At 50.5% G+C, this 9,987-nt stretch overlaps 1 long non-coding RNA gene across 1 annotated transcript; it reads left to right on the top strand.

The window, feature by feature from the left end:
* The first annotated feature begins 3,587 nt into the window (after positions 1–3,587).
* On the top strand, positions 3,588–8,260 carry LOC137481428 (uncharacterized). Its single transcript, XR_011003494.1, has 2 exons — positions 3,588–4,641; positions 6,790–8,260. It is a non-coding gene; the product is annotated as an uncharacterized lncRNA (long non-coding RNA).
* Positions 8,261–9,987: the final 1,727 nt, after the last annotated feature.

Raw genomic sequence — 9,987 nt, 5'->3', positions numbered from 1 at the left:
AAAATGTAAAATTAGTTACAACAACTGAAATAAAAATCCCCAAAGAACCAAGGGTTTGGTTCATTTAGTGCAACAAAACAGGAATCCTGTGGTGAAACCCATGCAGGATTCCAGGGATTTCACCTCTGAGATGCATCCCAGGGCAGGATACTTGAGTTACAGTGTGGGACTCAGGAAGAAACGAAGGAGGAAAATGCTGTAATGAGTTCTGAGAGGAGAAGCCTGCCGGAATTGATGGGTTTTAAAGCACTTCCAGAAGTCAGCCTTGTTTTCAGGTTGGATAAGAACCACAAATTGAATCAGAGCTCACTTTGTTAGAGCAGCACAAGCCACAGAATTCCAAGGAAATAAAAGGGCTTTTATAAATACAAATATATAAATTTACAAAGCCCTCAGCCTGCCTTGCACAGCACCCTCACATTTGCATTTCACAGCATAAAGGTCCTTTGATTCCCCAAAAACACCCCCTGGAGCTCGGGGCAAGGCTCCAGCTGGAACCAGAGGAAAACCATTTGGAGCAAACAAACAAACAAACCGACCAAGCCCAACCTGAGCAAGCCAGCAAAGTGCCAATCCCATCCCAACTCCCCCTGGCTGCCTGCTCCCTTCAGGAATGGCCCCTGGATGGGAGGAAGGAGGATGAGCCCTCCTTTCAGGAGGAATGGGTGGGATGGGGATAGCACTGGACAGGGAAAACCCCACAGTGAACCATCCCAAGAGCCCAGGGCTCACCCCAAGGTCCCTCCTGAGGAATTCCAGCTCCACGTGGGTGGCACGGCTTGGAAACAAGCAGCAAACTGGGAAAGACCCTCACCTGGAAGCTCAGTGCCTGCACACTACCTCGCAGCAACGGGATCCCATGGGAATCTCCTGGAGACCTCTCAGGCAGCGGCAGCTCCGCTCTGAGCCGCAGCTCCCACGGCAGCGCCCGGCTCCATCCCTATTTATCCCGGCATCCCTGCTCCAGCTTCCCGCTGCTTCCCCAGCCAGCATCCCTGTGACGTGAGCTCCGGCCCCTGGGACCGCTCCCACTCATCCTCGCGCAGAGCTGTGGCCGCTGGCAGCAGCGGGGATCTCCAGCCACATCTGCCGGAAGCTGGAGCGTTCCTGGGTGGTCCTGGAGGGAGCCCCACGCTCCTGACAACGGCTCCACTCGCCCACTTCCAATGGACACCCTGAACTTTCAGCACATCCATAAAATCAGTGGGGCAGCATTGACTGTGTCATCCTGCAAACGTCCCCGGGCTGCTCCGAGCTCTCCCGTCCGTCCCGTTCCCAAAGGAACATTTCCAGCTCCCAAAGGAACACTTCCAGCGTGGAGAGCTGCAATTCCACATCCCCTCCCACTGCTGGGCCAGGAGGGATGAGGAGAAGGAAAGTCAAGGCTGGCACAGTTGGCTCCTTCCCAGCCTTCCCGAGCCTCTGGATGCTCAGTGCTCCAGGTGCTGCAATCCCTGAACGCCAAATCCCAACATGGATCAACAACGGACTCCAAGGGGAGCTGGGAGCCCACTCATGTGTCAGGAAACGGATACTCTGGGTGTAGTTTGGAAGCCTCCACACCACCATCCTGCTAATCCTGCTCTTTCCCATCCTAAAAATCCTCATCAGGTGCATTATCCTTGGAGGCAGCAGGCACAGGAGCACTGCCAGCCCTGGGAGCTGCATGGGGAAGGTCATGGAGAGCAATTCCTCCCTTGGAATCATCTCCCAGTTCCTCCCTGCCTGCCCACATTCCTTCCCCACACCTGGATGCTCACAGCTGGGAATTCCCCATCCCTGGAAGAGCTCAAGGGACGGGGCTTGGAGCAACCTGGAACAGCCCATGGCAGGGGTTGGAACTGGAGGAGCTCCAAGGCCCCTTCCCACCCAGTCCAGTCTGGGATTCCATACTGGGAGCTCACCTCCCATCCCAGCCCTGGAGTTTGGTGAAACCCAAGATGAACAGACTGAGCGACTCCACCCCCTAAACCTAAAAAAAGGAAAAGTTGGGGATTTTTTCCCCTCCCTTTTTAATTTCTCCACGGATCCGTAACCACAAAGCAAACAACCTCCATCTGCAGAGCCACGTTCTCCTGCAGGAAGGAGAGGGGGTGTGGAAAAGCTCTGGGGAGAGGGCTCAGCTGCCAAGCAGGATGTTCTGAGGAGAGACAATGGAATCAGGGCTGCTGAAATCAAGGCAGGTGGGCTTTTCCTTCCTTTGCCCCCCACACCTTTTTTTTTTTTTTTTTTTTGCACACCCCAATATTTGTTCCAGGGCTCAGCACATCCCACAGCCCATCCTGCCAGCAGAATTCCCACCTGGGACTCTCCCTGCTGCTCAGGGGGAAGTTGTGGGGATGCACCCAAGAGCTGGCACCTGCATTTTAGGGAAAGCATTTTGGGAGTGGTGAACAACATGGCCAGGGTTGAACAGAGCGTGGAGATCCAGATTCCACCTTCTGACTGTAACCAGGAGAGGATTTTTCCTCCTGGTGCAATTCCCCTTCCACTGCTCCCCGCAGGAAGGTGAGGAAAGCCCAGCCAGCAAAGAGGAAGGATCCCGAGGTTTATCCCGACTCATTGCAGCTCTCAGAGCCCTCTGACAGCCCGGGAGACAGCAGGAAATGCCTCATTTTCACACGTGTGAGGGAAACTCCCAGAAAAGCTGCAATCCCAGCAGCTCCATCATCAGCAGCACCTTAACTCTGCCTTTTCCCTACCGACTCCAATTAGACTGAATGTTCCCCGAGCAATAAAGAGCAGGAAATTGGAATTTCAGGAGGATTTTCAGACACTCGGAATGCCCAGGTCACAAACTGACTTGCCCCTGGTGGGAGCTAAACTTTGGGAGCTCCACTAAAGGGATTGTTCCCGTTTCCCTTGAACTCGGAGCGCTGTGATCCTGCGGGGCGCACGGGAGGAATTTCATTTCATTTCACACAGAGGCAGTAATGACATTCCCATCCCGAGGAACCCCATCCAAACCTATATTCCAGCAGCGCCAGCTGTTTGCCTCGACAATGAGCTCAGAGCAGCTTCAACATTCATTTGCAGCAGCTGGAAATTTGGCAGGATGGGAGGGGAACATCTGAGTGCTGTGGACACCATATGGATGTGCTGGAGGAGAGCGGGATGAGGGCAAAAGTCACCTCCAACCCCCCAGTCTGGGCAGCAATTTGGTGCCACACAACCCTGGTGATCCTAAAATCCTCTGCCACGATATTTAAGGAAGGCCACTCCTGGCAGGTCCATCTCTTCTCCCTCCCAGTGTCACCACCAGCCTTTGCTCCAGAGGCGCGGGATCGCTCTGGAAAAGTTGAGCCTCCACAGGATTTGCAGATTCCAGCCAAATGTAAAGAGATCAAAGTCCAGGCTCTTTTTATGACCTCACCTCCACAGAACAGTGGAATGGTTTGGTTTGGAAGGGAACAAAGCTCAGCTCATTCCAACCCCCTGCCAGCAGTAGGGACACCTTCCACCATTCAGTTCTTCACTTAAAGCACTACAACCTACTCAAAAAATGTTGAGTTATCCTTAAAAAAACAAAACAAAAAAAAAAACTCCTCATGCACTAAGATGTCTGGCACCTGGGAAAATGGGTTTTCCAAGTGAATCCAGAGGAAAAAAGTCAAATTCAAAGCCAGTCTGAAAATATCTGTGAAAGTGAGAGGATAAAGATTTACACAGAACATTGACTTATGTTACTCAGTGACTGATACATTAAATTATTTGGTATCCAGCACATTTCCATCATCCAGGATTCCTAATAATCCTTGAGTTCAGAAATTCCCATTTTTCTTGCAAAGGTTCCCTCCAGATCCCAGAAGAGACACTTGGAGGCTTCATTCACCACACGATTAAACCAAAGCAGAACACAAAGCACAGAGTAACTTTTCTCCCTAATTCTCCCTGTTTCACACCAAAAATCCTCCCCTGAAATCCATTTGTAGGGATTCTGGCCATAACAGGAGGAAGGGGAGAGATCCTGGGCTATTTTTAAGCAGAATTTTGGGATATTTTGGGTATTACCACCACGAAGGCAGCGAGACCATCGCAGCCCTCACAGCTGGGCTTGCACCGCAAACCCTTTTCCAGCACATCTGGCCAGATGTGCTCCCGCCCTGCTCCAAGCAGCAGGCACAGATGGAATTCTGCACTGGATCCCAATTTAGATCACGGCAAAAAGAGCTGAAAACTCAGAGTGGCCAATTCCTGCCAGGCTTTGAGCCCCACCAGGCCCAGTCCTGCAGCCCAACACCAACCTGGGCACTGCCCTGGCTTTTCTCCACAGAATTTTGTGGGAAAAATCCCATTCCTGTGCCCAGAAATAGGTTTTGGAGATGCCATGAAGCCGGTTTGATTAAAAACACACAGATCAAAGAGCCATTTGTTCATGTGCTGGGCTCTTCCCACCTTTTATGGGTTGTTAGCCTTCAGAAATATTTGGGAACTCAGCACAAATGGATCAGCTGGAAGAAGAAAGCAGCAGCTCCTCTCCCTGCTTTGTTCCTTGCAAAATGCTTTTTTTTTTTTCCCTGCTCAAAACTCCACATTTTTCTTTGGACACAGCTCCTAGGGATGAGCAGGGAGTTCAGGAGAGGGACCCACGCCCTGAAAATCTTTTATCGCCAACATTTCAACTCCAGGCATTTTTTGGAGGTGAGAAAACCCTGGGAGCTTGGAAATGTCTCCCCCTCTCTAGGAATCCAGAAAAAGAGGTTTCCTGGGGAGCACCACCCAGGCTGGAAGCCAAAGAGGCTGCACAGGTTTGGGATGGAGGTGTCTGGAATATCAACAGTGGCATTCCCAGTTTTATGGGAGCACAGCCAGGGCCTGGGGGCTGTGCTGAGACCTCAGGGGTACCCAAGAGTTTCGTGGGTGTGCTCCAGAGCTCTGGGTTTCCTGGAGGATGACCCAGCTCCCTCTGAACCTGTCAGTCCTGATCCATGTGCTCCCAACCACACAGGGCTGAGCAGCACAAAGATTTCCCAGAGAAAAGATGGAGCAGTGGCCATGCCAAGGATTTGGGAAAAGCACAGGGAAGCACAGCACAATTTATCCAGGAAAAAAAAACAGCCCATGGGTCCTGTGGGCAAATCCCACCGTGACCACAAGTGGTGGAAATCTGAATTATTGGGGAAAAGGTCCCGTTCCAAACCATGGAGGTCTGACAGGAGTTACAGGAGCAGGCATTTCATGGCCTTCCTGTGGCTCAGAATTCCAGGTGGGAAGAGAGCTCAGGAGAGTCTGGAAGAAAGAGAGATTCTGCTGCAGCCCATAAATAGCCCTGCCCCAAAGCAGGAGGTGCTGGGGCTGGCACAGTTTCAGGGCCCTGTGGAAAGAAATCAGATCCAATCCAGGATCCAACCACTCCTGGTGGGAATTTGCTCCATAAGACAAAACCTGAGCCTGCTCCAAATTTAGGCAGCTCAGGCAAAAACTTGGGTTATTCATTCAGTGGTGAAGGGGAGAAAACACATTCAAATTCCCAACAAACAACACCCAGCTCCAAGTGAAGGGAAGACTGAAAGAATAATGGGAAGTTTTCCCGGGATTGATAACATTTGAACAGGAAGGTTTGTGAATGCCTCAGGAGGAGCAAACAGTTTTAAATTGAGAATATTCCATTGAAAATTTGTTTTTTCTCGTCAAAATTGATTAAAAGTTGATGGGAGGAATTTCACTGCTCCCATTCTTCACATAATTATATATAAAATAATTTAATAATTTGCATTTCTGTAAGAATTTAATGAATTTACATTTCAATTTCAAAATTTAATAATTTACATTTCTGGCACAAAACCGAAATTTGCCCCTTTCCCAGGAATCTTTTGCATAGACACCACTCCACATCAGTTTCCTCAAGGGCACTTTCATTCCCTCCAGAGAGAATGATGGAGTGCTTTGGCTTGGAAAGGATCTTCAGGATCATCCCATCCTACCCCTGGCCTTGGACACTTCCAGGACTGGGGCAGCCACAACTTCTCTGTCACTGAGGAGCCATTCTACCTTTTTTTTTCCCCTAAGACAAGCAGTTTCCAAGGAAGATAATTCCTCTTTCCATCTTTTTGCACCCTTCATCCCATGCCTAGCCAGCAGCATGGAATATCTGGCTCCCAAGAATCCAGGATTCACCTGGGATCTTCCCACAAGGATTTGTTTTGTGCTCAGAGGAGGCATTCAGGGTTATTAAAACCCTAAATAGGATTTGGAAAAGGTCCTGTTTCTAATCAAAGATAGGGAATAGAGAGGATGCAATTGGAAAAGGATGGAGCTGAAGCCAGAGGGAAATAAAAGCTGGGGAATTGACAGTGAGGCTCTTTTAGGACTTTCCAAGCTGGTTTCATCCTCTGTCCATTCTGGAAAAGGACAAGGGTTCTGTGTAAAGAGGAAAAGAAGGGAAAACAAAAGGAAAAGGGAAAGGTTTGCTCCTGTCAAGTGCAATTAAACTCCTGCAGGGTGGGATGAAGTCATTCCACCTCCTGCTTTCCATCAGCTGGACACGTGGAGCGTGGATCAGCAGTGCCAGGGGAAAACCCAGAGCACCCCCAGATGGGTTAAAGAACAGAAAAAAAGCCAATTTCCAGTTCCAAAGTGTCCCTTTGATCTTCCCTGTGAGGGTGGGGTGGCCCTGGAATGGATTTCCCAGAGAAGCTGTGGCTGCCTTTGACCCCTGGGAGTGTCCAGGGCCAGGCTGGACATTGGGGCTCGGAGCAGCCTGGGACAGTGGGAAGTGTTGGGATTGGAACTGGATGGGCTTTAAGGTCCCTTCCCACCCAAACCATTCCATGATCTTTGTGCTTTCAGGTACCCAGCCCTTGTGGGGATGAATCAGCAGATCCATCTTTTCCAGAGAAGGAACTGAGCCAAAAAAAGAGCTCAGATCCAAAGGCAACATCCAAACGAATCCTCCAGGCTGCCCGAGGGCTCATTCCACAGAAGGACTTCTTCTGGAGCTGGATCCATGCTCTGGATCTGACACTTCCTTAAGGAAATGTTTGATCCTCCCCTTTTCCCTGCCCACAGCTGCTCTGGATGGTTTGGAGGCTGGAATCAGGTGCTGAAATCCTTGTGGGAATCCACCACATAGACTTTGTTGGTTGTTTGATTCCCCGGAGCCTGGGTCAGGAATATTCATCGTCCAATTCATCTGTGGAGTCAGGAGCATTCAAATGCCCTCTCCTAAGGCAGGAATCACCTCAGGGCAGGATCCCTGTGGAAGGTGACTCAGCAAAGCAGGAATTTGGGGTTCTTACAGGCTTTGGGAGCTGGGAATGGCATTTGGAGCTAACAGTCCAACCCCAACCCACATCAGTAAATCCATGATGTTTGGCAGGTGCCCAGCCCAGGAAAGGGCCACCAACGCTGGCATCCCTCCCCAGCCATTCCTGAGGGATCCCAGGAGCTGCAAGGTCACCCAGGGGAATTTCTCCAGGAACCCAGCTTGGAGGGGACACCTCCAGAAGGTCCCTCAGGCATCTGCCACCTCCTCTCCCTGCCACACCCCAAGCAAGCTCCATGGAACCACAACTGGGGCTGGATGCAGCTGCTGAGCACATCTGGGAGCCCAGGCAGCAGGAAAACAGCTGCAAACAGCTGGATTGGGATAAAAATGCCACCCTGGAGCACTCCACTGGGCTGAACGTGCAGAATGCAAATAAAACCCCAAATCATTCAGTTTGCTGCAATTCCCAGACAAAACACGGCTGATCCCGACAAACCCAAGGCAGAAGCTGCTCCTTCCCAAGCCAACACAACCAGAGACAGTTCAGCTCCATATTGGCTTTTCCCAATTAAATCCGGGTGGTTTTGCCCAGAGGAGCTGACAGAAATTCCAGCAAACCTCAAAGAACAGGAGAAATCTCCTGCATCCCCAAATATGCAGCAGTGGAGGGGCTGCAGAGATGCCAACTGGCAGAAAACAGGGCGGGAACAGAATATTCCTAAGAAACCTCCTCATTTCCCACATTCAAAGGAGCCAGGAGGAGGGGGGAGCTCAAACTTTTGCCCTAAATCAGAGTGAGAGGGAAAGAAAACTCTGGGATTCCAGAAGGAGAATTTTTACTGCGACCACACAGTAAAAGGAAAATAAAAATAGTAACAAGGAAAGCAAACTTCTGTTTCTTCACCTTTTCCTTATTTTAACCATTTGCTCAGGATTATCCATCCAAAATGCACCGAATTTGAAGTTTATATCAATTATATCAGTCCCTAAAGAATGTGGTTCTCAGTGAATGCTCCCACTTGGCTCGGGTGAAGCTTTCACAAGGATTTTGGGGATCCACAGCTGCTGAGGCCAAAAACAAGGAAGAAAAAGAGAGGACGAGATGGCAAGGACAGCAGAGGTGCCATAAAACCTTGAAATTCCAGCAAACCCTTGAGGAGAAAAGGAAAATCCAATGGAGTGCTCTGCTGTTATCACAGGAAGGAGAGAACAGGCACTAAGATATACCAGAAATCCATAACACTTCAGGAAAACCAGTTCTTTTTATCCTCCATGGAAAGAAAAAGCCACCCTGAGCCTCAGGATACTTGAGGATAAAAGCCATGGCCCTTCCAGGTTTGATGGAAAACTCATTCATTAATTATCCTTTGCATGGCTAAGGAGAATCAGCTGGAGCTGCAGCACCAGAGAGGGAAACTGAACTCCCAGAAGGTCCCAGGTGCTGGAGAATGGAATGAGGGAAGGAGTGCCACATCTCCAGCTGATATCCTTGGGAGGACTCACCTGGAAGACACCAGGGAGAAGGGACAGGCAGATTTTCCAACGCCCCCCAACCCCCCCAGGAATCAGCTGCCCAAACCTGCAGCTTTTTGGGGCAGATTCCCTGGGCACAAGAGGTGGAGGCAGCCAAAGCCAAACCCAAGGCTGGTCCTTGGGTTTGGATCCCAAACAGCCTCGAGGTTTGGGGTTTGTCAGCATTCCCCATCCCTACTCCTGTGCTGGGATTCAGCACTGGGAAGAGGTCCCAGACCTATGGAAAGCTCCAGTTTTCCCCTCAGGAGAGCTGAATGCAGGGAATGCCCTCTGCAAACCCCTGTTTCACTCACACACACATTGCTCCAAGCCCACAGCACGGCCAAGCAGCTCCAAACAACTTCCACTGGGGCAGCAGCTGCTCTGGGAATGAGCTGGAAACAGCCTCAGGTCCAGGGAAAAGAGTTCCACCAAAGCAAGAGAGCTCCAGTGCTCTCCTAGGGAGCCTGGTCCTCACCCCAAGCTCACAGCCTGGGGTTTGCTGAGGAAGCTGCTGTGGGAAAGGGAGAATTCAGCCAAAAGCTCCAAGAATCCTCTCTGTAGAAACCCTTGCAGACAGATTTCCATGGATAAATTCCCCTTGGCTTCTCAGCCACGCTCATGACTTCCCTTGACCTGCAATCCCCCAATCCATTTATTCCCAGCTGCAAACCCCTGATTCCCATCTCGCTCCAACCACCTGGGCATGGCCACGAGGCTCTGATATTCCCCAAGAATCAAACATTTGCTGTCAGGAACACTGAGATTGGAACTTACAAACATCAGACAGGAGCCTCGCCTCGCCACAAGGATAGGTCCTTGCTGCAGCTGCAGGGAAAAAAAGTCCTGGAAAATCATGGGGTTGGATACCCCGATCCTGAATCTGGGATTTTGCCTCCTCCTCTCCTTCACCTCATTTGCTCTTTCCTCTGGTTTTTGTTCTGGCTGGGCACCACACTGGGAATGACAGATCCCAGCCCCGGCCTCCAGGCACTTCCTTGATAGCACTAAATGACTCTTTTAACAACACAGAGCTCATCCAAGAGCCTCCAGAGGAAGCTTCTCCCCCACCTCCATCTCCTGAGCAGTTTTTCTCCTCCACCTCCCAAGCCCTTTCCCCTCCAGGATCCAACTGGTGCAACCCTGGATTCCCTGGAAGCCTCACACCAAGATGCACAGCTCCTGATAAAAGAGTTTCTTCCTAAGCTTCCAATGTTCACATGAAAATCCCTTTTTAGCTAAAAACCCTTTCGGCTTGGTCTTGGCTC

This window comes from Anomalospiza imberbis, chromosome 12 (assembly GCF_031753505.1).
Source record: "Anomalospiza imberbis isolate Cuckoo-Finch-1a 21T00152 chromosome 12, ASM3175350v1, whole genome shotgun sequence".
Lineage (NCBI taxonomy): Eukaryota > Metazoa > Chordata > Aves > Passeriformes > Viduidae > Anomalospiza > Anomalospiza imberbis.
The sequence above is the reverse complement of the archived record's forward strand: the minus strand, read 5'-3'. Positions and strand labels throughout refer to the sequence as shown.